A 24,455-nucleotide genomic window follows, 5' to 3' on the forward strand; every position below is an offset into this window, starting at 1 on the left:
TAGAAGTGAATGACTAAAGCAGTAGTTTTAGGTAGTGGAAAAAGACAAATGTTATAACATTTTTCAGCATTGCTATTCTTTAAGTCAGTAGAGATATTTTGGGATTCTTTTTGTTCTAACTCTTTCAATATGTGAGTGTAGGCCATTACTCAACATAATGCAGTAACTTTACAAGTGTATTATTGTGATGGTGTTGAGAGGCTAGTGACAGTGGGAGAGGGAAACTAGACTTTTGTTTCAGGAGTAAATTACAGTTGTGTGAAAGAGAAAAGTAGCACTAAAACTGCATTAAAAATAAAGTAAAATTACTAACTTCAGTGCAATAAACTATTTGTAATCTCTCAAAACAGCATCTTTATTCTTTAGGCTCCTTGTAGGCTTTTGTTTGATGTTCCTGTTATAATTAAATCCCAAAATTACAATCTGACTTGTGAAAGAGAGATATGTATAGAAAGACAGGAAAGACATATATTACCAGGTCAGACCACAGAAACATTTGTTTTAACACCTTGTTCTCCAGCAGTGGCTAGTACTTATTCCTTCTGAACAAACCAAGCCCCTCCCTATAGCCAAGTTTACACTGCTGCCTCTGGAAAGACATACAAGTATCTTTTTTTACTTGGAACTACAGCTGGTTGGAAAATATGATTAATGTTTTTGTTGAAAAATGCTGATTTGTTGAAACTATGCAAAATTAGGGTCTGGTGCGATGAATATCCCATTTTTTAAAAAATGGAGAAAAAGACCTTTTGAAATAGTCTAAATGATTTGTTTGGACATTTTATAAACAAAAAAATTGCTGTTTTTGGGTTAAAAATGACTTTCTTTACATATTTGAGCTAATTAGACTGAAAAAGATATTTTCAAATGTTCCAAATCAAAGCACCTTGAAACAATCAAAAAGGAAACATTTTGATTGACCCAAAATGAAAATAAATGTTTTTTTGTTTTGTAAATATTTGAGATTTTAACTTTGCATTTTTATTTGAGACAGGAAAAACGTACATAAAAACGGCCATACTGGGTCAGACTAAAGGTCCATCCAGCCCAGTATCCTGTCTACCGACAGTGGCCATCTGACCCTCCGGGTGTGTGGCTAGCCCAACCAGGTGAGGCCACACAGTTATTTTTAGCATGCTAGCACAAGCAGAGCTAGTGTGTGTCTGTATAGCCGCTTTGGAAGGCACACACCCAGATGCAGTGCAGACATACCCAGAGAAATAGTGACTGGAAATGGGAAAGGGCTAGATGAGAAAGAGGGAGTAAGTAGGAGAGTTTGAATCAAAGTCCCTAACAAAGTCCCTGAACTTGTTTTCCCTAAAAGTAACCTAAAGGAAAAAAATTAAATGTGAATGTTAAAAATATCCTGTGCCTGAGAAATACCAGCCGCCAGGCCCATGTGGCCTGCGCCCCAGAAGGAGTGCAGAACAAAACATAGCAGGCAGTAAAATGCTAACTCCTACATTGTACTCTGTTTATAATCTACCAGACTGGGATGTGGAAAAATTTAGTCAAAGGAGCATGGGCCAAACTCTGTCCTCACTTATAACAGAATCTTTAGCACGGCTAGGCTAGGGAAATAGGGTGTGTGTTAAAGCTGTTTAGGTAGGCCCTCCAGGTGTTGACCACTCCCAGAAAATACATTTTTAAACATGGCTGCCTATGTTAGGAGCAAAGTGGTGTTAGCTAACCGTTTTAACTGCCATTCACTTTCCCAGTCTAGTTAAGACTCCGGAATAGCTCCAGTGAGGTCTGTGAGAGAACACTGGGATTTATTGTGTTGTAACTGAGATCCAAATTTGGTCCTAAATCTTTTTTTTCTGGCTACAAAAGTTGAAAGTGATCTACTATAAAGCTACTACTTATTAATATAAACTTCAGACATTACCAGTATCCCTGTGTCTGAAGTCTGCCAGTGATTAGCACCAGAAGTACAGGATAATTACAATAGGATCATAGAAATGTAGGGATGGAAGGGACCCCTAATGGTCATCAAGTCCAGTCCCCTGTAATGAAGCAGGATCAAGTAAACCTAGACTATCCCTGACAGGTGTTTGTCCAACCTGTTCTTAAAAACCTACACTGATGATTCCACAACCTCCCTTAGAAGCCTATTCCAGAACAAATTACCCATTTAATTAGAAAGTTTTCCTAACATCCTACCTAAATCTCCTTTGTTGTGGATTAAGCCCGTTAGTTTTTGTCCTACCTTCAGAGGACATGGAGAACAAATGATCATCCCTTAACGTATTTCAAGACTGTTTTCAGGTCCCCACTCAGTCTTCTTTTAAGACTGAACATGACCAGTTTTTTTAACCTTTCCTCATCAGATTTTCTAAATCTTTTTTTGTCATTTTTGTAGCTCTCCTCTGGACTCTCCAATTTATCTACACCTTTCCTAAAGTGTGGTGCCAGAATTGGACACAGTGCTCCAGCTGAGGTCTCACTAGTGCCAAATAGAGCAGGTGAATTATCTCTTTTGTCTGAGGTACGACACTCTTGCTAATACACCCCCAAATTATATTAGCCATTTTCACAACTGCATCACATTGTTGACTCATAGTCAATTTGTGATCCATTAGAATCCCCAGATCTTTTTCAGCATACTACTGCCTACCTAGTTATCCCCCATTTTGTAGTTGTGCATTTGATTTTTTCCTTGCTATGTAAAGTACTTTGCACTTGTCTTTATTGAATTTCATCTTATTGATTTCAGACCAGTTCTCTAATTTGTCAATGTCATTTTGAATTATAATTCTGTCCTCAGAAGTGCTTGCAACCTCTCCCAGCTTGGTGTCATCTGCAGATTTTGTAAACATGCTCTCCATTCCATTATCTAAGTCATGAATGAAAATATTGCATCGTACCAAAACCAGGACTGACCCTGTGGGACAGTAGATATACCCCTCCAACCTCCAGTTTGACAGCAAATCATTGATCACTACTTTTTTAGTGCGGTCTTTCAACCCGTTATAACCACTCTATAACCATTTAATCTAGACCCCATTTCCCTAGTTTGCTTATGAGAATGTCATGTGGGACTGTTAAAAGCTCTACTAAGCTCAAAGATGTATCACATCTACTCCTTTCCTCCTATCCACTAGGCCCGTAACCTTGTCAAAGAAGGAAATTAGGTTAGTTTGGCATGATTTGTTCTTGACAGATCCATTCTGGTTATTCCTTGTAACCCTATTATCCTTTAGGTGCTTACAAACTGAATGTTTATTAATTTGTTCTAGTATCAGGTATCAAAGTTTTTTTTCAGGTATCAAAGTTAGACTGACTGGTCTATAATTCTTTGAGTCCTCTTTGTTCCCCTTTTTAAAGATAGGTACTATGTTTTCCCTACTCCAGTCTTCTGGGATCTCACTTGTCCTCTGTGAGTTCTCAAAGATAATTGCGAACGGTTCCAAGATTGCTTCAGCTAGTTCCTTAAGTACCCTAGGATGAATTTCATCAGGCCCAGCCAACTTGAATGCATCTAACTTCTCCAAATATTCTTTAACCTTTCTTTCCCTATTTTGGCTTGTGTTCCTTCCCCCTTGTTGTTAATATTAGTTGTATTAAGCATCTGGTTGCCATTAACCGTTTTAGTGAAAACTGAAGCAAAATAGGTATTAAATACTGCAGGCTTCTTCATGTCATCAGTTATTACCTCTCCTTCCTTGCTAAATAGAGGACCTACACTTTCCTTCTTCTTTCTCTTGCTCTTAATGTATTTAAAGAACTTTTTCTTATTGTCTTTTATGTCCCTTGCTAGATGTTTCATACCTCAAAGTTAACTGTCATTCACCAATCACACAGATTAAGGTTCTTGCACAAGGTCGCTTCAGGCAAAGCTGGCATTAGAACCCAGATCTCTAATAAGACATAACCACCTCTCTTTGCCACACAGCTTTGCAAAGGAACAAATAAAATTAAGTGCTTGTGTAATTGTGACAGGCTGTACCAGGCTTTTGTGGCCCCTGCTGGAGGCCCCATGGTCCTATTACACTCCACCCCAGGAAAGGAGCAGTGAAGCAGGGTCCTCCAGGCTTGCCTAGAGAGATGTCATGGAAGCAGCCAACCAGAGCCCAGCAGACTCAGATAGAAGGAGCTGTAGGCAGGTCAGTTCCTGGCTGGGACCAGAGGGGCAAGGCAGAGAGCTCCTCTCTGGCCAGAGGAGCTTGAGGGATAGCCAGAGTTTGGTGCTAGCTGCATTGGCTTAAGCTGCGAGAGAGAGGACCTGAGAACTTTAACCTGGAGATAATGGGTGAAGATAAAGGGACCAAGTAGGAAAAGGCCTAGGGAAGTAACAGCAACCAATTGAAGAGAGTGGTACACGACTGCTGTTTATAGAGTCCCTGGTTTGGAACACAGAGCAATGGGTTGGTCCGGCTTCCTCCACTGACCACTGCTGACGTGGTATAAACCCCCAAGAAGGGAACAAGGGTCCTTTGGAAGCCTCAGTGAAGGGCTGAATTTAAAGGGCCCAGAGCCTGGACTCAAGATGCTGGTGAGTGCACATAGATGGTTTTGTTGGACTTTTGTTACCCTGGAAGGGGTTCATTTTGATTGTGTAACCCAGCTGGAGGACCAAGACACCGAAGACTTGCTAAGTGAGGTTGACAACCTACAGGGGGTGCTAGGAGTGGGAAAAGGACCGTAGTCCTGCATGCAGCAGCAGAAGGTGCTCAACAGGCAGGTGTTCTCTGTTACAGTAAGGCACACTAATGCAACATGTGTGTCATCCTGTAGCAGCTAGACGACACAGAGATTTGATTCTGAAACTGCTTCCATGCTGAGGGATCTGGTTGCTTAGGTCAGTGGCTCTGAACCGTTCCAGATAATTGTATCCCTTCCAGGAATCTGATTTATCTTGCGTAACCTCATTTTCACCTCACTTAAAAACTACTTGCTTACAAAATCAGGCATAAAAATACAGAAGTGTCACAGCACACTGTTACTGAAAAATTGCTGCTTTTCTCATTTTTACCATCTAGTTATAAAATAAATCAATTGGAATATAAATATTGTACTTACATTTCAGTGTATAGTATATAGAGCAGTATAAACAAGTAATTGTATTAAATTTTAGTTTGCACTGACTTCGCTAGTTCTTTTTATGTAGCCTGTTGTAAAACTAAGCAAATATCTAGATGAGCTGATGTACACCCTAGAAGACCTCTGCATACCCCCAGGGATACACGTACTGGTTGAGAACCACTGGCTTAGATCAAGTGGAAGAATCTTGTGTTTACTTCTAGGATGTGTCTACAGAGTTCAAAAAAGTGAGCCTTTAGAGTGCTGTTGTGAGCCCCCCACTAGCACGAGTCTGTCAGGTCAGGCTGGGAGACCCGTTTCTATGGACTGCATAGACATATCCCTAGAGGTCCTGAGTTAACTCCCCAGAAAAGAGCCAAACAGAGGCATTGTTACATCTGGCCGTGCTAGTCTGTAACCACTAGACCACAGTCTGCTCCCAGAGCTAGGAAAAGAAAGATGCTCAACATTCTCTTGAATTTGTGTGGTGTTAATATTTGTTTTACTGTTGCACTTCGAATATTCTTATTTGGTTAAAGGGAGCTGCTCCTTTAAGAACAGGGTGTGGCACTTCATTGTACAGTATGTTTAAGACTGAGAGCAATGTGGGAGATCTTGCCTATTTGTCCTAAGTGGAAGACCCTGCCTGAGTAAATAAGCTTCCAAAGTGTCAGAACTAGAGTTAATAAACATATCATTCCAGAATGCAAGTCTCCTTCAAGGTGTAACTCTAGCATTTATGGGAGAGATTGAATGCCTCAGGGTATTGCTAATGAGTAGTGCCCTACTAAATTCATGGTCCATTTTGGTCAATTTCACAGTCATAGGATTTTAAAAATCATACATTTCATGGTTTCAGATATTTAAATCTGAAATTTCATGGTGTTGTGTGTGGGGGGGGTGTCTCAAGGTTATTGTAGGGAGGTTGCTATACTGCTACCCTTACTTCTGCGCTGCTGCTGGGGGTGGTTCTGACTTCAGAGCTGGGCGGCCAGAGAGCAGTGACTGCTGGCCAGGCACCTAGCTCTGAAGGCAGAGCCACCACCAGCAGCAGCACAGAAGTAAGGATGGCCTGGTATGTTGTTGCCACCCTTACTTCTGGATTGCTGCCTTCTGAGCTGGGCCCTTGATCAGCAGCCGCCGCTCTCTGGCCGCCCACATCTGAGGCAGCAGCGCAGAAGTAAGGGTGGCATGGTATGGTATTGCCACCCTTACTTCTGTGCTGCTGCTGGCAGGGCGCTGCCTTGAGAGCTGGGTGCCCGGCCAACAGGTGCTGCTCTTCGGCTGCCCAGCTCTGAAGGCAGCGCAGAAGGAAGGGTGGCAATATCTGACTCTCCTAATTGGTGAGCTGTAGCTCACGAAAGCTTATGTTCAAATAAATTGGTTAGTCTCTAAGGTGCCACAAGTACTCCTTTTCTTTTTGCAAATACAGACTAACACGGCTGTTACTCTGAAACCTAAATAAGCTTGTGAGCCTCCCTGCAACTCCCTTTTGGGTCAGGACCTCCAATTTGAGAAACGCTGGTCTCCCCCCATGAAATCTGTATTGTATAGGGTAAAAGCACCCAAAAGATCAGATTTCATGGGGGAAGGCCAGATTTCACAGTCCGTGATGTGTTTTTCATGGCCATGAATTTGGTAGGGCCCTACTGTTGAGCTGTAGAGCCTTTCAACTCTTTCAACCAGCTTGAATCCAGCCCAGCTCAGCAGAGAGTAAAAGTTGCTCCCATCCAATGGATGTTTTCATGGCCCCTGTGTAAGGTAAGTTTCATGGATCTCAGTAACTACTCCCATGGCACACCCACTACTGTATTTGGCACTAGCCAGCAAGCTCTTTGGGGGCAAGGACTGTCTTACTATGTGTTCGTACAATGGTTAGCTCAAAGCAGCCCCATGCTCAGCTGAGTCCTCAAGTACAGAGTTTCTCAACCCATGGGTTGCCACCCAAAACTGGGTCACTAGAATGCGTCAAAGGGTCATGGGGCTGGCTGGGCTCAGCTCCCCGCTCTGGGTATTGTGACCTGCTGCATGGGATCACAGCACCGCTAAGATCTGGCCTTTCTGTCATGATTAGGTGGGCCGGATTGGTCAAATTTGAGTGAATGGCACTGCAACCCCATACACCAGGTCTCAAAACCCTTCTCACAAATGTGGTCTGGCTGTCCCCAGAAGTTGCAATGCCCAGAGCGAGGAGCCGAACCTAGCCAGCTCCACAGGACAGGAGCTGAGAGGGAGTAATTGTTTTCAGGTTCTCCAGTATTCCCCCCACACATGATGCACTGCCCCATGCCCCACAGCCAGACAACACCCAGTCTTCCAAACCCCCATTATGCTCCCCAGTCTGGACCCCCTCCCCATACCCTTCTCAATAGCCAGGCGACTCCCCCTCTGTCAAACCACACATCCTGGACCCTGCTGCCTCCCAGCTCCTTCCTTCAGACCCACCCCTTTACCCTCTGCCTCCCATGGGTTGTGTGTGTGTGTCTTTTGGGGAGTTGTTGACTCGCCAACCCTCTGCCCCATATCCTTCCCCCAATTCCTTTCCCATCTCCCCCAGAATCCCAATTCCTTCCTCACTACACCCCCAGATTCACTCCTAGGCTCCCAAATCCCCCTCTTCCCTTGCCCTCTGTCCCTCCATGGGGGTTATCTCGGCTTTTCACCTCTCCCTCCAGTTAACAGCTGGGGAAGCCCTCCTACCAGAAACATCTGTTGTGGGTATGTGAAATATTGGTTTGGACCCCTCCCTTTCAATGGACCTCTACGGGGAGGGGGAATCAAGTCTGAGGGCACGTCCAGGTGGATCTCTGGGTTGCAACCGGCCATCACGGTTTACAAATGGGTCCTGAATCTAAAAAGGTTGAAAAACAGGGTTCTGGTTAGAGCTCCCGCCTCATGGGCCAACACCTTATTGACTATAAATTTGCAAGAGTTAACAGCATTCTCACTGTCTCTTTCTCTCTCACGTATGCACAACTGTGAGTGTGTGGAAGAAGTTCTATCTCAGTGGTTTGAGCACTGGCCTGCTAAACCCAGGGTTGTGAGTTCAATCCTAGAGGGTGCCATTTAGGGATCTGGGGCAAAAATTGGGGATTGGTCCTGCTTTGAGCAGAAGGTTGGACTAGATGACCTCCTGAGGTCCCTTCCAGCCCTGATATTCTATGAGTCTATGAGACAGATAAAAAAACAAGTGGGGGAGGGATAGCTCAGTGGCTTGAGCATTGGCCTGCTAAACCCAGGGTTGTGAGTTCAATCCTTGAGGGGGCCATTTAGGGATCTGGGGCAAAAATTTGGGATTGGTCCTGCTTTGAGCAGGGGCTTGGACTAGATGACCTCCTGAGGTCCCTTCCAACCCTGATATTCTATGATTAGTTCTTTTTAATTTAATGATTTTTGAGCCAGACTCATGATTTTGGGGTGTGTGGTTCAGGACCTTTTAACGTGTGTGTGTTGTCTCCAAACTGAGGCACTGTGATACCATGGATTGGAGAGGACTTCATTAGCCTCTGCTTTAAAAAAAATCTTAGCAGATGCCAACTGAGCGTTCTCGGCAATGATTTTTTTTACTGATATCACGATTATCAAATTCATCTTTATTTTTATATTTTGGTCACAGACGTGAACTTCATTAAGCTCCATTTACATTGCCGAGTTTACACATTACAGCTGTTTTCAATTTTCTTGGTTGAAAAAAGCATGGCACTTCTTTTTATTTAAGTTGGAAAAATGATTGTCATTATTATACTTTCCCTTACAAAACTCAAAATCCCCAGAAGGGACTTTGCTCACACTTTCCTAAAACAAATTCACCTTTTGATAGATACCAAACATGGAAAATTTCAGAGTGAAAGGTGAATGTTTTGGAATGTGTTGTACATATGAAAATAGGTTATAACTGAAATTATTTTGCAACCTTAGCTACAGTGCTAGCTATGTGACTCATATAACATTTAAGAAGACCTGCTATTATAGGAATTGAATCATGCTAATTTAGTCAGGTTTCTAGACAGTTCTGTCACTTTATAGATTACTCTTCATAGAAGTGGATATCTGTCTGTCTTTTAGAAAAATAGCAAACGCTCCAACAAATCAACCATTTAAAGAATGTATCTTCTCCACAAGGTTGTTTAATCCCCTTTAATCAGGAAGTAGCATAAAATAAAATGTTACGGGTTTATGATATTTGGAATAACAATATCTCATTTGCCAAAGGTGCGTGTGATTTGGTTATGTGGTGGCTGTGTGTGGGGGATCATTTCATGTTTTAGTGTAAGCAAATATATTTATGCTAGGAGCATAGAACGCCTCACAATGATCAGAGGCTGGATCTTAAAAAGCAGTCTATGGCTATCGTTCTTTTATTTAGGGGTTAGGGTTGCCAACTTCCTAATCACACACAACCAAACACTCTTGCCCCACCCCTTTGTCGAGGCCCCACCCCCACTCACTCCTCCCTTACTCTCCCCCACCCTCACTGGGCTGGGGCAGGAGGTTGGAGTGTGGGAGAGGGTGCGGGGTCCAGGCTCCAGGAGGAAGTTTGGATGCAGGAGGGGACTCAGGGCTGGGCAGGGGGTTGGAGTGCGGGAGAGGGTGTGGTGTGTGGGCTCTGGGAGGGGGCTCAGGGCTGAGGCAGGGGATTGGGGTGCGGGAGGGGGTTCGGGCTCCAGCTGGGTGGTGCGTATCTCAGGTGGTTCCCGGTCAGCGGCGCAATGGGGCTAAGGCAGATTCCCTGTGTGCCCTGGCTCCATGTGGCTCCCGGAAGTGGTCCCCATGTCCAGCTTCTAGGCATCGGGCTGCCAGATGGCTCTGCATGGTCACGGTTTCTGGCCAATGGGAGCTGCGGAGCTGGCACTCAGCACGGGAGCAGCGCATGGACCCTACCTGATCGCCCCTCCACCTAGGAGCCGAACATGGCGGCCGCTTCCGGGAGCCATGTGGAGCCAGGGCAGGCAGGGAGCTTGCCTTAGTCCCACTGCACCACCGACCGGACTTTTAATGGCTCGGTTAGCTGTGCTGATTGGAGCCGCCAGGGTCCCTTTTCGACCAGACATTCTGGTCGAAAACCGGATGCCTGACAACCGTATTAGGGATTCTCAAATTGTGGGTCTGTAGGGACTTTTTACTCCATCTCTGCATACAGTGCTGAGTTCAGTGCAATCTGGGGAACCTGTAAACAGCAGTATTGTCAGCCCTAACTGTTCAAAAATTGTTAGACCACACAAAAATAATACTAGTGTGATTGGCAATTTCTGGTTTAAAAATGCCACTTGAAATGTACACCCAGGCCTAGTCTCCACTCTAGTAAAATAACCTGTTCTTAATGAAAGTTGTCCACAGTGTAGCTTAACAGCAGAACACCAAAGACAAAGATCAAGCTATGTTTGATATCAGGTTTCAGCAATGGGTCATCCTTCTAGTGCATACCAGGCTAGGCTTCAGAGGAAAGTTGGTCATTGAATTCTGCTTCCTCCTGTAGTTTTTTTTTTGAAAGGGGAAGTGCGTGCTGCTGAGGGTAAATCTACATTGCTACTAGGAATAGGCCTCTCAGTCTGGGTGACAGACTACGGCTACTGGCCACCGAGATGGCACGCTAAAAATAGCGGTGTGGTCATTGCGCCTCTGGCAGCGACTTGGCTAGCCACTGAAAGCTAGTGGTTTTTAGGGTGGGAGTGTGTGTGTGGTGGGGGGGGGAGGGGGATGGATTTTGGAAAACAGTGGGAGAGAGGCCCTGGACTCAAGCAGTTTGAAAGCTTCAGCCCTTATGTATAGGACTGTTAATTTCTCTCTCTCAACTTTTGACTGAACTGTTTATCTGTCTGGCCCTTAAGCGAATTAGTGGTCTAGGCAAATAATATAATCCATACAAGATGTACTAAATCACTCCCTCTCCTCTTGAATAAACCACTCCTCTTGGAGTATCTCAAAGAATGAGGAGGAATAAACTTTCTGAATAGAGAACTACCGCACAGTTTTCAGATATGTCTGATTTCACACCGTAAACTCTGGATATTAGTTCAAAGGACTCTTGCTATCCCTTGCAAGCTTTCTTATCTAACGTAATCTTGTGCCATTATTTAACATGGAAAGAACCTTAATACCTGCTACAATAAATTTATTTTCTACAGTAGATGCCTTGTGTAATCACACCTTAGCAAATAGCTATCGTTCTTTATTTTGGCCAAATCCAAATCTTACAATTGATTCTGAAAACTTCCATGTGGGGAGGGAAAAAAATTCCATATGGGAAGACTGGTGAGAAAACAATATTCATACAGGAAATATGTGAATTCCAGACTCGGTTATATTGGAGAACTATTTAAACCAAGCATATAAAATGTTTTGCTGATGTTTGGTCTGATTCCATCTTGAGAGCTCCCATTTCTTCAAGTATATGCAGTTTTAAGTTCCTCATATTCCTTAGTATACTCTTGTGTTTCACGTACTTCTCACTTACTCAGCCCATGTCTTTGGCATTACCCTCTGCTGCTTCAACCTTTACTGGTTTTTCTAAATCCAAAATCCAAACTGGGTAGGTCTGATATTTTTTCAAAATATTTGTAAACCACCCAAGTCTGTGTATATGTAACTTTTTCTTACAGATGTTTTTAAAGGCAAGGATTGATCTAGGAAATTAAACTACCTGGCAGCGGCATTAGAAGTTTGGATTGCCAATGGCTGTAATAATGTTTTAAGAAGTCCTCTCTCTCCTGAAATTGTGTTTTTTGCAGCAGCACATAACCAAATAGTAGTTTATTTTACAATAAAACCTATGCTGGCTTGGGTAGCAAATTACATAGCTGTTTATCTTTCTGGCAAAAATATAGCTGCCTGTGAACTCTCTAGCTGTGGCCTATAGTTTTTATTTTTTCTCCAAATTATACTCTTGTCCTGCAGCAGTGTCTAGGGCAGCTAATTTTGTGTAACACATTGGCTAAATTGTGTCCTATTTCCTCCTCGTTGATGGTTCGCATAGAGGATAAGAGCCCATGACTAGTGCTTGCTAATGGAGTTCTTAGTTTAGCTCAAATAGTTGAGGGCTGTATTTTTGGTGCTTGAGGTCTTGGGTTCTATTTCTGATGATGACCTGTAGTGGGGGGTTGTAGTACTCTGAAAACTGCTACGTGGCTATTCTGGCTTGGCTAGAAAATGAAAATATTTGCTTTTATGGCAAAGGACTCTTTGAACTCTCGAATTATAACAGAAAAGTTCAGACCCAAACAGTCGCTTCCATGGTTCCCATTCCCACAGACTTCTGATCAGCATGCTATTGAATACATACAAAGTGAGGCTTGGCCTCAGGCATGCTCAGCAGTGTACCTGGCTCTGCTTCCAAGGCATTACTTATGGCGTACAGATAAAGAGCTCAGTCCAATAGCTCTGCAGCCTCAGTGCCTTCTCCCATTTGTTGAGGGGAAGCTCAGTTCTCTTCACTTCATTCCCACTCAGCCCCTTTCAGCCCACCTTCCCTTTGCTGCTCTGCCTGACCTCATTCAGCTTGCATCCAGCTGCCCTCGTGTCTTGGTCTGGCAGTCAGGAAACCTGGGGTTGTCGCTTGCTCAGATAGCACTTCTACTTGTCCCAGACTTCTCTGGTCAGTAGTATTTTTCCCTGGCTAGTTTATAGGATATGCCAGTAATTCCTGGTGCTTCTCTGGAGACCCACTGGCTTTCTAGCCCCCTCTAGAGTATTCTGGGAGAAAAGCAGGCCTGATCCCATTCCCCACTTGCAACTTCATGGTGCATTATTTCCTACTTACTTTATATCGGGGTGGGGCCAGTCCCCTTCTTTCCTCCAGTGGCCTCTCTCCCCTAGCCCCCCAACAAGATCCTGGAAGGGTAGACTGGTGAGAGGGATGTACTTCCCCTTCCCGCTCACATAATCTCGGTGGAGGGTAAATGCTCTGTCCCCCTCCTAAGGGGCGGCAGGTTTGTATACTTTTTGGTAGTGCCCAGAACCCGCCCCTGCCCAAACTCCACCCCCACCTGCCCAAGACTCTGGGAGGGAGTTTGGGTGGGGGAGGAGGTCTGGGGTGCAGGCCCTAGGCTGAGGCAGGGGATTGGGGTGCAGGCTCTGGGAGGGAGTTTGGGCATGGGAGGGGGTGCAGGTTCGGGAGGGAGTTTGGCGATGGGAGAGGGTGTGGAGGGAGGGGGTGCAGGTTCTGGGAGGGAGTTTGGGACTGGGAGGGGGTGCAGGGGTGAGGGGTGTGGGGTGAGGGCTGTGGGGTATGGCAGCAGATGAGGGGTTTGGGGTGTGGGAGCGGCTCAGGGCAAGAGTACTGGTGTAGGGGGTGATGGCTCTGTCTGGGGCTGGGAATGAGGGGTTTGGGTTGTGGGAGGGGCTCAGGGTGACAGTAGGAGTATGGGGGGTGAGGGCTCTGTCTGGGGTGGGGGGGTTGGGGTGTTAGGCTCAGGGCTCGGGCAGAGGGTTAGGGTGTGGGGGGATGAGGGCTCTGGCTGGGACTGGAGATGAGGGGTTTGTGGTGTTGGAGAGGCTCAGGGCTAAGGCAGGGGGTTGGAGTGCAGGGGGATGAGGGCTCTGGCTGGGACTGGGGATGAGGTGTTTGGGGTGCTGGAGGGGCTCAGGGCTAGGGTAGAGGGTTGAGGGTGTGTGGGGGGGGGGGAAAGCTCTGGCTAGGGTTGTGGGCTCTGGGGTGGGGCAGGGCTGGGGATGAGTTTGGGGTGCAGGCAGGATGCTCCAGGACAGGGGCCAGAGAGGAGGACTCCCCCCAGCCCTTTCCCTCCTGGGAGCAGCAAGCTCTGGGGGAGGAGCCCCCCTTTCCCGCCCCCTCAGCAGCACACTCACCCCCACCACTGTCACTGCATGTGCTCCTAGGGCCTCTCTCAGGTCCAGGAATCTCCCTCGCCTCCCCCATGGTGGGTGCCGGGGGATGCTGCGTACGCCTCCTCCCCTGCTGTTGCCCCTGACTGTAGCCTCTCGGGGGGTGAGGGATGGGGCTGCCTCCTTGCCCATCATGGGGCAGAAGCGGTGACTGCGGGCGGGGGGGGGCCCCCTGTGCTGGTGGAGGGTCCTGCCGGAAAAGGGAAGGGTCTGAGGTGGAAGGGCAGGCTCAGAGTCAGTCTGCCCTGGCAGTGGAGATGGGGGAGGGGGGCATTAGGACCCTGCGGCAGCAGTTGCTGCAGGGAGGCAGCATGGAGCTGCACAGCAGAGGCGGGGACGCTCTGCTCCGGGTGGGTGCGTGGGGGCAGCAAGGGGAGGCTGGGGGGCACGCGTAGGAGGCGCGGGGTGGTGGCAGGTGGGCCAGTGGGGGGGACACCCAGCCCCAAATATTGGTGGAGCTGGGCCCCTGGGCTCTGAATATTGCTGGTGCCAAGGCCCCATGGGCCCATATAACTCGCTGCCTATACCCCTCTCTGTCTGTGAGCCTCCTGCCTCTCTGCATGCAGACACCACCTGCAGCAGGTAAGAGGAGCGGAGTCAACAGAACGTTGTGGACTGTCACCAGCTATTTGCCTAGCTGGTCTACATTGTGCCGTCTTGTGGTGCGAGGCTGGCATTGTTGCAAAGAAACAAACAAATCCTCAGGTGGCAGTTGACACAGTCCCCAGAACTCTGGCCAGAACGATGAATAGCCAGTATGAGTTTACCAAATCTAGAACAATGGCATCCAAATTAGGACTCCATACATACTGTTTGAATGTCGTCTGAACAGATTTTACAGCAAAATATACTGTGAAATTAATGAAATACTGAGTTTGCAATCCCAGCTCTTGTATATCTCAACGCAGTACAATCTGTTAATGTACCAGAAATTATCAATGAAGGCAACAAGAAGGGTAACAGACCTCTGGAACCAAAACAGTTATTTCACTAGAAAGATATCAACATAATCCTAGATCAGTGACGATATTAGGTACTACTGCACTCAATGCCTGCATAATATATGAAATATTTGTAGCAAAATATTTTTCTTACCCTAAATACTATGATATTAATATTCTGGTACTTATAAATTGTTCTTAAATGGTTAAGCTAAGAATATTGTTTCAGCAGTGCACATATTTTATGCTATGTATAACAAACATTTAATTATATAATATATATATGGGGGTGGTGGTTATTGAAGACTTAAGTACTGTTAAGGAAAAGTTAGCATATCTGCATATATGACTTTATTTTGGGCCGTATAATTCGTAACAGTACCAATTGAAAACTGTTGGAAAAAATTGCATTTATATATTTAATTAGTGCCATAAATTACACTGCATTAATCCCAGTAATAACAGCTGTGGAATATAGCTCCTTTGTTTATCATTAATTTTTTACCAATTAATTGCTTCATTTGCTGGGTCAATTAGTTACAGTGGGATGAAACTCAAAGAAATCAGATATTTTAAGCTTGTCCTCTGGCATATTTATATGTGTGCATTTTTTAGATATTTAAAAATAAGTGTTGAATAATTGCAAGATACAGAAGTGCCATATAAAATGGACAAAACTAGTGAGGCACTTCAACATACCTATGTCCCGATTCAGCAGTCTGTCGTCATTCAGCAAACCTCAATATCAGACTAAACCTTGGGGTATACTTTCTCATGTCCCTAGTGCAGGGTCCCATTGCAGAGTCGTGGCCTACTGTATGCTAGCAAGACAAGGCAGAATCTGGATATAATGCACTAAACATATATGCAAAATTAAGAGAATAGTATCAACACATGATTCTATGCTTGTTGGATTATTTTGTGATCAGAATAAAATGGCTTTATTAAATATAGTACATTAGCATATGGGGTGGTTGAAAGGAATCTTTATGGTTCAATGTATTGATTCTGCTGTAAGTCACGCTTGCATTCCAAGAAAATGAGTGTCAAATTTCTGATTTACAAATGTATTTTTATTCATTTCAGTGCTTTTTCTCTGTATTTTCTCCTGTCTCCCCCCAGCTCATTCACATTATCTGTTTGCCCAGAAATGGATGGCAATTTGAGTGCCTTCCACATAAAACCAATAACAATAATGAAATCCTTAATGGACTTCATGGAGCATATGGCCTGCCTCCCTTGTGGTTTGTTTTGGTTGATTGGTTTATCAGTTTGTTTGTTACGGGCAGTGGGTTGAGAACTGCTGCTCTAAAAGTTTGTTCACGAGCTGGATCCCCTGAACCGAGAATGTTTTGTTACCAGCTCTCATGCAGTTTGTCCTGGGCTTCATGTGCTGTGCTTTGGCCCACAAGAGCGCAAGTGTCTTGGCAATTCATAGATAAAAAATTTGGTCTTGAATGTAGCTGGTCCTTGGTCCACGAATGGTCTTGGTCCATGAATTGCTTTGAAGATTGGGACCAAGGCCTGAGACTGGCATCTGAAATTGACTGGGAGCCAGTAGAGAAACTTGAGCATAGCCTGCTGTGCTTGTAGCAGCCTACACCATGGAGAAAGTGAGCAGGCTTTCATCTCTTTCTTGCATGATACAAGTGGGAAAACTGTGGGAGACTCAAGTTCTACACAACTGTAGATTTCCAGAGAGGTCCTATATAGCCCTGTAGCCATGTTGTAAATCATTGAGAAATCATTCCATGAACCAGAAACTGCATCAGAATGTAGCCTCCATATTTCATGGGGAAAATGTAAAAATTCATTTAAATGATAGATACATTTGTAAGCTGTTTTTTGTTTCTTTCTTTTTGTGGTAAAATGATTGGTTGTTGAATTTCAAACTGTGTTGTAGCAAGACTTATGGTTTCAATTGCGTTGTTCTCTCTTCTAGTTGATGAAGCTGTTTAAAAATTCTACAAAGCAGAACATAACCGTGCTTTTTGTTCTTTCTAGCTATTGTATACAGATCTCTCTGCTTAACGGGCTATTTATTTCTGTAATTAATACTTGCTTTCAGATGTAGGCGTACATATTTTGTATTAATGGAGATAGAACTAAAGAAATGGGAATATTTTGATCATGAGTAAATTAAATTTAAAAAAGTGAGTCTGCTGCTTATTTTTCAGTTGTGAATATATACAAATTGTCTTCATTTACACAAGGAGCTGACTAATTAAATGGCCTAAATTGCAGTTTCCAGTTAAGTGCTCCCAAATATCACAGTGTGGTTAAAATTAGTTTCTAGATTAACTGAGTTTTTTAAAGCTTCTAATAACTTTTGTAGGATGATCAAGAAGAAAAACAGTGTGATTTATAGGTCATATCTAAGTAGGTGGAGAAGGGTGTGGGAAAAGGAAGAAAACCACTTCCTGTAGTTTACACGGCACTTAGTCGAAATGTCAGTGAAAGGATGTATTGGGGGATTTCCACACTGCATGAATGTATTTGTATTCATTTTCTTTAATGCACTTCCTGCCCTCCAGCTGGTGGCTTCTTGCCACCTGCAGGCACTCAATTTTAGCATAATAAAGAGTAAAAATGATTGGTACCTGGCTGGGCACTATTGGGAGGACCTTTTTGGTTCATGGTAATCAAAACTCTTTTCAAAGAGGGGATCGTTGAGCCAATTAACAGTAGATGGGGTGGGGGTTCCCTTGATAATAGACAGAGGACCAATGTCTCAGTTAGGATACAGCCTCTTTGTGCTGCTCAGGTTGTGCAAAAAGGCTAGAACCTGGCCATAGTTGGTGGGTGAGAATTTTCGTGGTGGGGAGGTACTCTCAGTTGGCTTAAAGCCACAGAACTGGTGCTTTTGCCCACTGCCCCACAGGTTGTCAAAGTGTGGGTCTGAATGCTTACTTTTACAAGCTTCTTGGAAAAGTGGCTTTCATGGTTCATTGCAAATTAGCGAAATGGTCTCTGAGCATGGGAGTGTTCTTCCTAGGAAGCGATCTGAGAGAACCAGTTACTTTTCTGATTCTCCAAAGCACATTGGACAGTAGCAGCTTCTCTAGTCTGATTTGGCAGTGTGGTAATGGAAGCATTTATGAAGTCCTGACAGTTTTTAAAATTACGGTAGTTCAATCTTCACCACGACCTCCACCACCCCACAACTCCTTCATGGAAATGATGATAAATTCCTTACATGGTCACAACCCCTGGCCATTTTCAGAAGTATTTTGTCCTTTCTTGGTTGGTCCACAAGTGCACTTGGAATGTAGTGCTCTGGTAGGAATGTGGTGATCTGCACTGATTTGGCTGGACAGAACTGTTGCACCCACTTGTAAGGATCCAGACCTCAGTGATAGAGTGTCAGTGATTATGAGATTCTCTTTTGTTTTCTTCACACATGTAAGTCAGTGATAGAGATTCCTCCTCTGCCACTGCCCCTCCCCCAATCCTGGGATGTGGCTCTGTGGCCAGAGCATGTGCAATGGCATAGAAATAGAGCAGAGGTTTTCAGACTGAGGCGCACCCCTGTAGGGGAGCACAGAGGAATGCTCGGGCGGCTATCGGCGATGCCAGCCCCATGCAGTGTGGCTTGGGGAGGGAGTGACATGTTCACCCCCTTACTCACACCAAGTGGCCACCCAGCCTTGCATGTGTCTATTTTTGTCTGGGTTGGAGGGGGCGCAACCAAAAATTGTGGCTCAGCTCAAAAAGTTTGAAACCTGTTGAAATAGAGGGTTGAGAGAAAGTAGGGTTTCTTCTTTGGTTTCAGGTGGTGGTGTATGTGGAGTGGTCTCCTTGTCCTGCCTTTGTGTGAATTTTGGTTACCCTTGTTCGCATAATTATTTATGTATGGTGTATGTGCGGGGAGAGTTGGAGGAGAAGGGGCTAGGAAAGAAGAGGGAGTTTCAGGATGAAAAGGGATTGATCTTTGCTGACTTGTGTGCTGTTTCATGGGGATGGTTAAGCTGTTTTCCAGAAGAGTGTGAAGACTGAAGCAGACTAAATAGCTGTGAGTGATTTTATACTTGCAAAGTGACTGAGATGGAAGTGAGGATATTAGTTTCTGTTTGTGAAGGTCAGAATTTGGGGCACAGAGGTAACCTGCATTTCCTCAACATCATTCAGATTGTTGGGATGCATATCACAGTTGTGGAGTTGACAGTTTTAAATCTTAAGCCTATGGCATATGGAGAGATGCAGCCAAGCAGATAGTCCTTGGTGAGTGTTGTAGGGTTCTTGAAATGGCATCTGATAAAGATCAGCTTTTTGGAGCCTGAGTACAGGGGTGGTAGGCGGTGGTAGTCAGTATTGCTCATATGACAGAATGCAGTCTGTCACAAGCCTTTTCTGCACAATAAAAATGAGCTACTGCTGGCCATAGTGATGACAATGGGTTCCGCTGAGCTGATGATGAACATAGTGTGGCGGCTAGTGTGGACAAAGGCAAACTGTATTCCGCACCACTTCAGAAACCATGGATGAAGCCTTCACTTGCAGCAAAAACATGTTCAGTACGGGTCAGTTACACCCATTGTCAGCGATGGGTCATTTTTTTTCAGTGAACAAACTCATAATCTACATATGCGATGGCTCAATTTGCATGTTCCAGACTGGGTGTGGCTTGGCATCCTGACTGGATTATGTGTATCATTGGGGCCACTGGGTTTATTTGGTGGGACAGCGGTTTTGGGTAGCAGAAGGAAGCAACCTGGTCCATTAGTATTATATAAGCTTTAGTTTGGAAAGGATTATGCCTCCATTGATTTGTACCTGAACTACTTTAATAAAGCTGCAGTCTGTTTCTTTCCACCTAACCTTCTGTGCCTGTCCTCTTTTGGACCATGTCCTTAAGCAAGCTTGAGTAACAAGGCCTGGCCTAGTCCTACACTACAAAGTTAGGGCAACGTAAGTTACCTTGCGTCAACCTATTTGTGCATGTGTCTACACTCAAATTTGTCTGTGGCAGACATAAGCACCCTATTACAACAATGCAGTAGAACCACGTCCCTGAAGAATGTTGAGCCATGGTCGACCTCCAGAGGTTGATGCAGCGCAAGTGTAGACACTGTGTGACCTGTATAAAACCCTAACAGTCCTCCAACAGCTGTCACACAGTGCCCTACTCCCTGCGCCAGTCACCTCTCTGGTTAAAATTTTAAACTCCACTGCCCAGGGGTCACAGAGACTGGAAGCCACCCTCCTCCTATGTGTGTTTTTGAAATGCCTTTTCCAGATTGCCCACCTTGCGTGAGCTGCCAGGTGTGCTCATCTTGTTGTGTGCCACTCTCCCAACCGACTAGGCCAACTCCACGCACTAGGCACGCTCCTGCTTGGAGTAGACATAGATCTCTCCTTGGCTTGTGGGGGAAGAAGCTGTGCAAATACAGCTACAGACCAGGCATAGAAAAGTGGACATCTACGAGCAGATGGCATGGGTGAAGCAGACAATGGGGTACAACTGGGATCAGCATTTGTTTTGCATGCAAGTGAAGGAACTTCGCCAGGGATATCACAGGACCAGGGAGAAAAATAATAGATCTGGTGCTGCTCCCACAGACCTGTTGCTTTTACAACAAACTGCATGTCATAGTTAGCAGGGACTCCACCTGCACACTGCAACCACTCTGAATACGTTGGAGGAACCCACGACAGAGTCCTGTGGTGTGGACCGCGAGGAGGAGAGGTGGAGATGCAGTGGGGGACTCCAGCCATACGACAAGCCTGGACTGTTCAAGACTCTGCCACAGTCTAGCCAGTCCCACCAGATGAGTGTGGATGAGCCTGGTGAAGGGGAAGGGACCTTGGGTAACTTGTGTGCATCCATTTTTCCTTGCAAGGTTTAAACTTAGAGATGGCGACCAGCCTGTCCCCAAGTTAACAAGACAGGTATTGAGTTAACAAGACAGGTATTGCATCCGATGAAGTGAGCTGTAGCTCACGAAAGCTTATGCTCAAATAAATTGGTTAGTCTCTAAGGTGCCACAAATACTCCTTTTCTTTTTGCGGATACAGACTAATACAGCTGCTACTCTGAAACCTGACTTCTCATTGTTTTACTCAATCAAGAAGAGGTATGGGTGCAACAGAGGTAGAGTTTGCATCTGCTTTTTATTTACCTGTAGGATTGGCGGTGGGGGGGCGGAGGATGAGGATATGGCGTACTTCTTTATGTACATAGGGATGTCCCTTTAATTCTCCTGAGAGATTTCAATGCAAATTTCATGGAGATACTCTGCAATCCTCTTCGAGGGCTTCTAGGGAAGGCTGCCTTATTTCTTCCTCTGTGGTAGAGCACTTTCCCATGCCACTGTGCAATGAGTTTGGCTGGAGTCGTAATAAAAAGGCTAGCAACATATGGGTCTGGGCAGCTTCCAGATGCCAGTCGCAGCTGAGCTCTGTGCCTTTGTTACCCTGAGGAGTGGGATATTGGCTAAAATCACCACTGCTTGTGGAAAATAGTGTCAACATCCAGTGCCGTTGCCCTATGTTAGTACCCATGGAATAGGGACTGAAATTTCTTAGCTTCATGCAACGGAAAATCCTTTCCTCTCCTCACTTTTTATAAGCTATACTCACCATGGCTGGGGCTGGGGAGCAGTGCCATGCTGAGGTGCTCCAAAGCTGAAGTCTCAATAAGCAGGTCTTATCAGAAGTGTTTATGACAATGAGGGAAAGGAATTTTGAAACTTATCTTCCCCTTTCCGTTGTGATTGTAAATCCGGTTGTGATGCTGGCAAACCAGATGCCAGTTCTTGCCCAGGCTATAGGCATTAGCTAAGAACTGACAAACTTATAGCTGGAGACCAGACCAGTTCACCCGTGTGTTAGTTTTGCTCAAAACAGGTATTAGTCTTATAAGAATGTATTTAGTGTTTAGCTTGGCAGCTGGTGGATGCAGAGCACCCACCAATTTTTCAGTGTGGGTGCTCAAGCCCCAAAGCACCCATTTCTGTCAGAAATGACAGAGACCAAAAAGTGCCGCGTGGGTTTGTGGGATTTTTTTTTTAAAAAGGTGCAAAAATTATGGGCTATGGATGGGATGAGGAGATGGAGAAAGTTGCATGCTTTGAACTTGACCCTTAGCTCCCAGAGGTCCCTAGTTAAGTCATTTATATCCCATATTGCAAAAATTTTGAAAAGGCATTTCGCCAGACAGCTATGCATGGCACACTGGGGTTACCTTTGGCACAGAGCCAAATAATGTACACCTCCAAGCAATTATACACACTTTAGCAGCTGTATGCTGATGTAACCACAGTTTGCGTCAATTACAATTTGTAGCACAAACATGGCCTGCTTGGACTCTAGTAAAAGCAAAAAATTTAGAGTGAGGTTCTCCCAGCCCACTTTCATCATAGTGTGCCCTTTGCAAGATGTTTAAGTATGGTGGGATTTTCATACCCCTTTAAGTTTAAAGTTATTTAGTTCTCTTTTCTGCTTTTTAGGGCCTTAAATTTACTCTGGAGAAACTGAACCACTAACAAATACAAACCTCCAGTTATCCCATGATGTATTTATAAATAACTTCTTTTCTCTTTCTTTTTGCAATGCTTGTTTCCCGCCATTACAAAGTGTTGTAAAAATTGTGGGTTTGAGTCCAGACTTAGCTATAGAAAAGCAAGGGTAGTATGAAAAAAACAAAAACCCACCACTCACATTCTGGCAGTTATATACTTACAGCTTTTTAGACTTTTGTGTAAACATTTTAGCATATTTTTCTTCCTTTTGTCTCATCTACTCACCAAATGCTGATTTGAAATCAGTCCCCCTTAGTGTTAGTTTGTTACTCTTTGTTTCTGTTATGATTGGCTGTTGCCCTTGCTAATTTTGTTTGGAAGTAAGCTGTCTGTCAAACTTCACATGCTTTTGCTAAACCTGTTGCAAAGCTTATCACACAGCAAAACTATGTGACAACTAGGAAGCACATATGCAGCTCTCTAATTATAAGGGAATGGGCTACAATTAGGAGTACAAATGCAATTATTTGATAAAATACAACTTTGAAATGGTGTAAGTCTTCATAAAACTGTAAGTGCATGCATTTATAAATACTACTGTTTATTTTTAGATGTGACCTTAAATCTGATTTTAAGAAATGCAAAACCACACTGTCTCACAGGAGGAAAACAGCCCTCAGTGAGTATGCTCTGTATGAATTGTCTATGAAATAAAAATGTATCACCAAGTGGAATTTAAAATTGTTTAATTTGTAATTTAGATGAATAATCAAGGGTATGTAAGGTTTCTGAAAATGATCATATTTGGTATTTTAAATAGGAGTTCTTCAGCTTGAAAACTAAGATAATTTGTCGTCTTTCAATTTTGAATATTGATCTGTTTTAAGGGCTCCAACAGTTGCAGAGGTTTTGGCTGGAGAAGTGGCAGTCTCCCTTATCTGCCCAAGCTGTTTCTTGAGCTACTGTCATAAGAACATATTATTTATCCACAAAATTAAAGTATTTGTATGATTTGTTCTTTTATGGCACTGAGTCTGGATCCCTCCATATATCTCTTGTGACAATGTTACATTCCACTAGAATGCTGACGTTAACAGAGTTAGTCACCAGTAAGAGACCATTTTATATACAGAAGCAGTCAGCTAAAATCTAATACTCAAAGGAAAACAAATTGGGAGAGTGTGAGGATTTGGAAGCTGGCGGAGAGTCATGACAGATCTCCTACTTGAGCAAACCTTGTAAAATTAAATACTTTTCTATGATGACTGCCTCTTTACTAACCATCATATGAATTAGAAGAATTGGAAAACTATCTGCTTCAATTGCTTACTGTCATGCTATGGTAAGAGTATAGTTCGTTATGATGCATGCTAACACTTTTGGGGATGAAGTATGCAAGTCTCTCATCTTTTGGTTTACTGATTTAATTAGTGTTCCTTTTTTCACTTGGAATTGATTTACATCACTCCATTGATTTATAGGCACTTTCAGTTGATGCATAAATTCTTATGTGCAAGGAATGCTATTCATTCTGAATTGAATTATAGGGTGGCCCATCTGCTGGTTTTGGGAGCAGATAGTCAACAATTCCTTCTCTCAACTCACCCCAAAGTGAGTTTCCTGTTTTAAAATTTAGTTACTTCTGTGCTCACAAACATTAGCCTTATTATTTGTCTCATAATCCTGTAAGGAAAAAAATGTCTCTGATGTCCAGAGTGGTTGAAAGGTTTCATGATAGAATGAAGTGTTATAGAGGCATTAGAAGCAAGAATAATGCGTGTGTGGTCACAGTCGCTACGTTTCCATTTGTTGTATTTTTCTTCTTGTTCTTCTTAGTTGGAAAGAGTTGCCACAACAATGTTATGAAATATATAGAAAAGTTTCATAACTGCAGTGTTAATGTAGCTGAGGGAGGAAGGAAACCTTCAAATTAATCAACCTAATCAAATTTAGCAGGCCTTAGATCATACTTTTCTCTCCTTACCTATACTGGCCCACATCTTTCTTTCTGGCACCATTTGGGGAAGAAGATCACAGCTCCCTTGTATTTATCTTGTCTAATATGCACCGCGAATGTTGGCATTATTTTTATATATTATTGGACTAATTCATATCATGTTGCAAGGAGTTCAACAGCTTAATTGTGCATGAAAATCTTTCCTCTTCCATTTTAAAATTGTCTGCAGTTGGAATG

At 44.1% G+C, this 24,455-nt stretch overlaps 1 protein-coding gene across 43 annotated transcripts in view; it reads left to right on the top strand.

Annotated features, from left to right (window-relative positions):
* The window catches only part of INPP4A (inositol polyphosphate-4-phosphatase type I A), a 196,002-nt gene that overhangs the window by 100,286 nt on the left and 71,261 nt on the right, over positions 1–24,455 (top strand). For 22 of the 43 annotated variants that reach the window (XM_037898601.2, XM_037898604.2, XM_043537526.1 and 19 more), the window contains exon 3: positions 22,873–22,940. The exons of 5 other annotated variants lie outside the window; for them this stretch is intronic. The gene's annotated coding sequence lies outside the window, so the exon portion shown is untranslated. Of the gene's footprint in view, positions 1–14,135; positions 14,215–22,671; positions 22,833–22,872; positions 22,941–23,808; positions 23,873–24,455 lie in introns of those variants that run through there. 16 more of the 43 variants (XM_043537568.1, XM_037898599.2, XM_043537447.1 and 13 more) reach the window with 8 other exon arrangements.

This window comes from Chelonia mydas, chromosome 1 (genome assembly GCF_015237465.2).
Source record: "Chelonia mydas isolate rCheMyd1 chromosome 1, rCheMyd1.pri.v2, whole genome shotgun sequence".
NCBI lineage: Eukaryota > Metazoa > Chordata > Testudines > Cheloniidae > Chelonia > Chelonia mydas.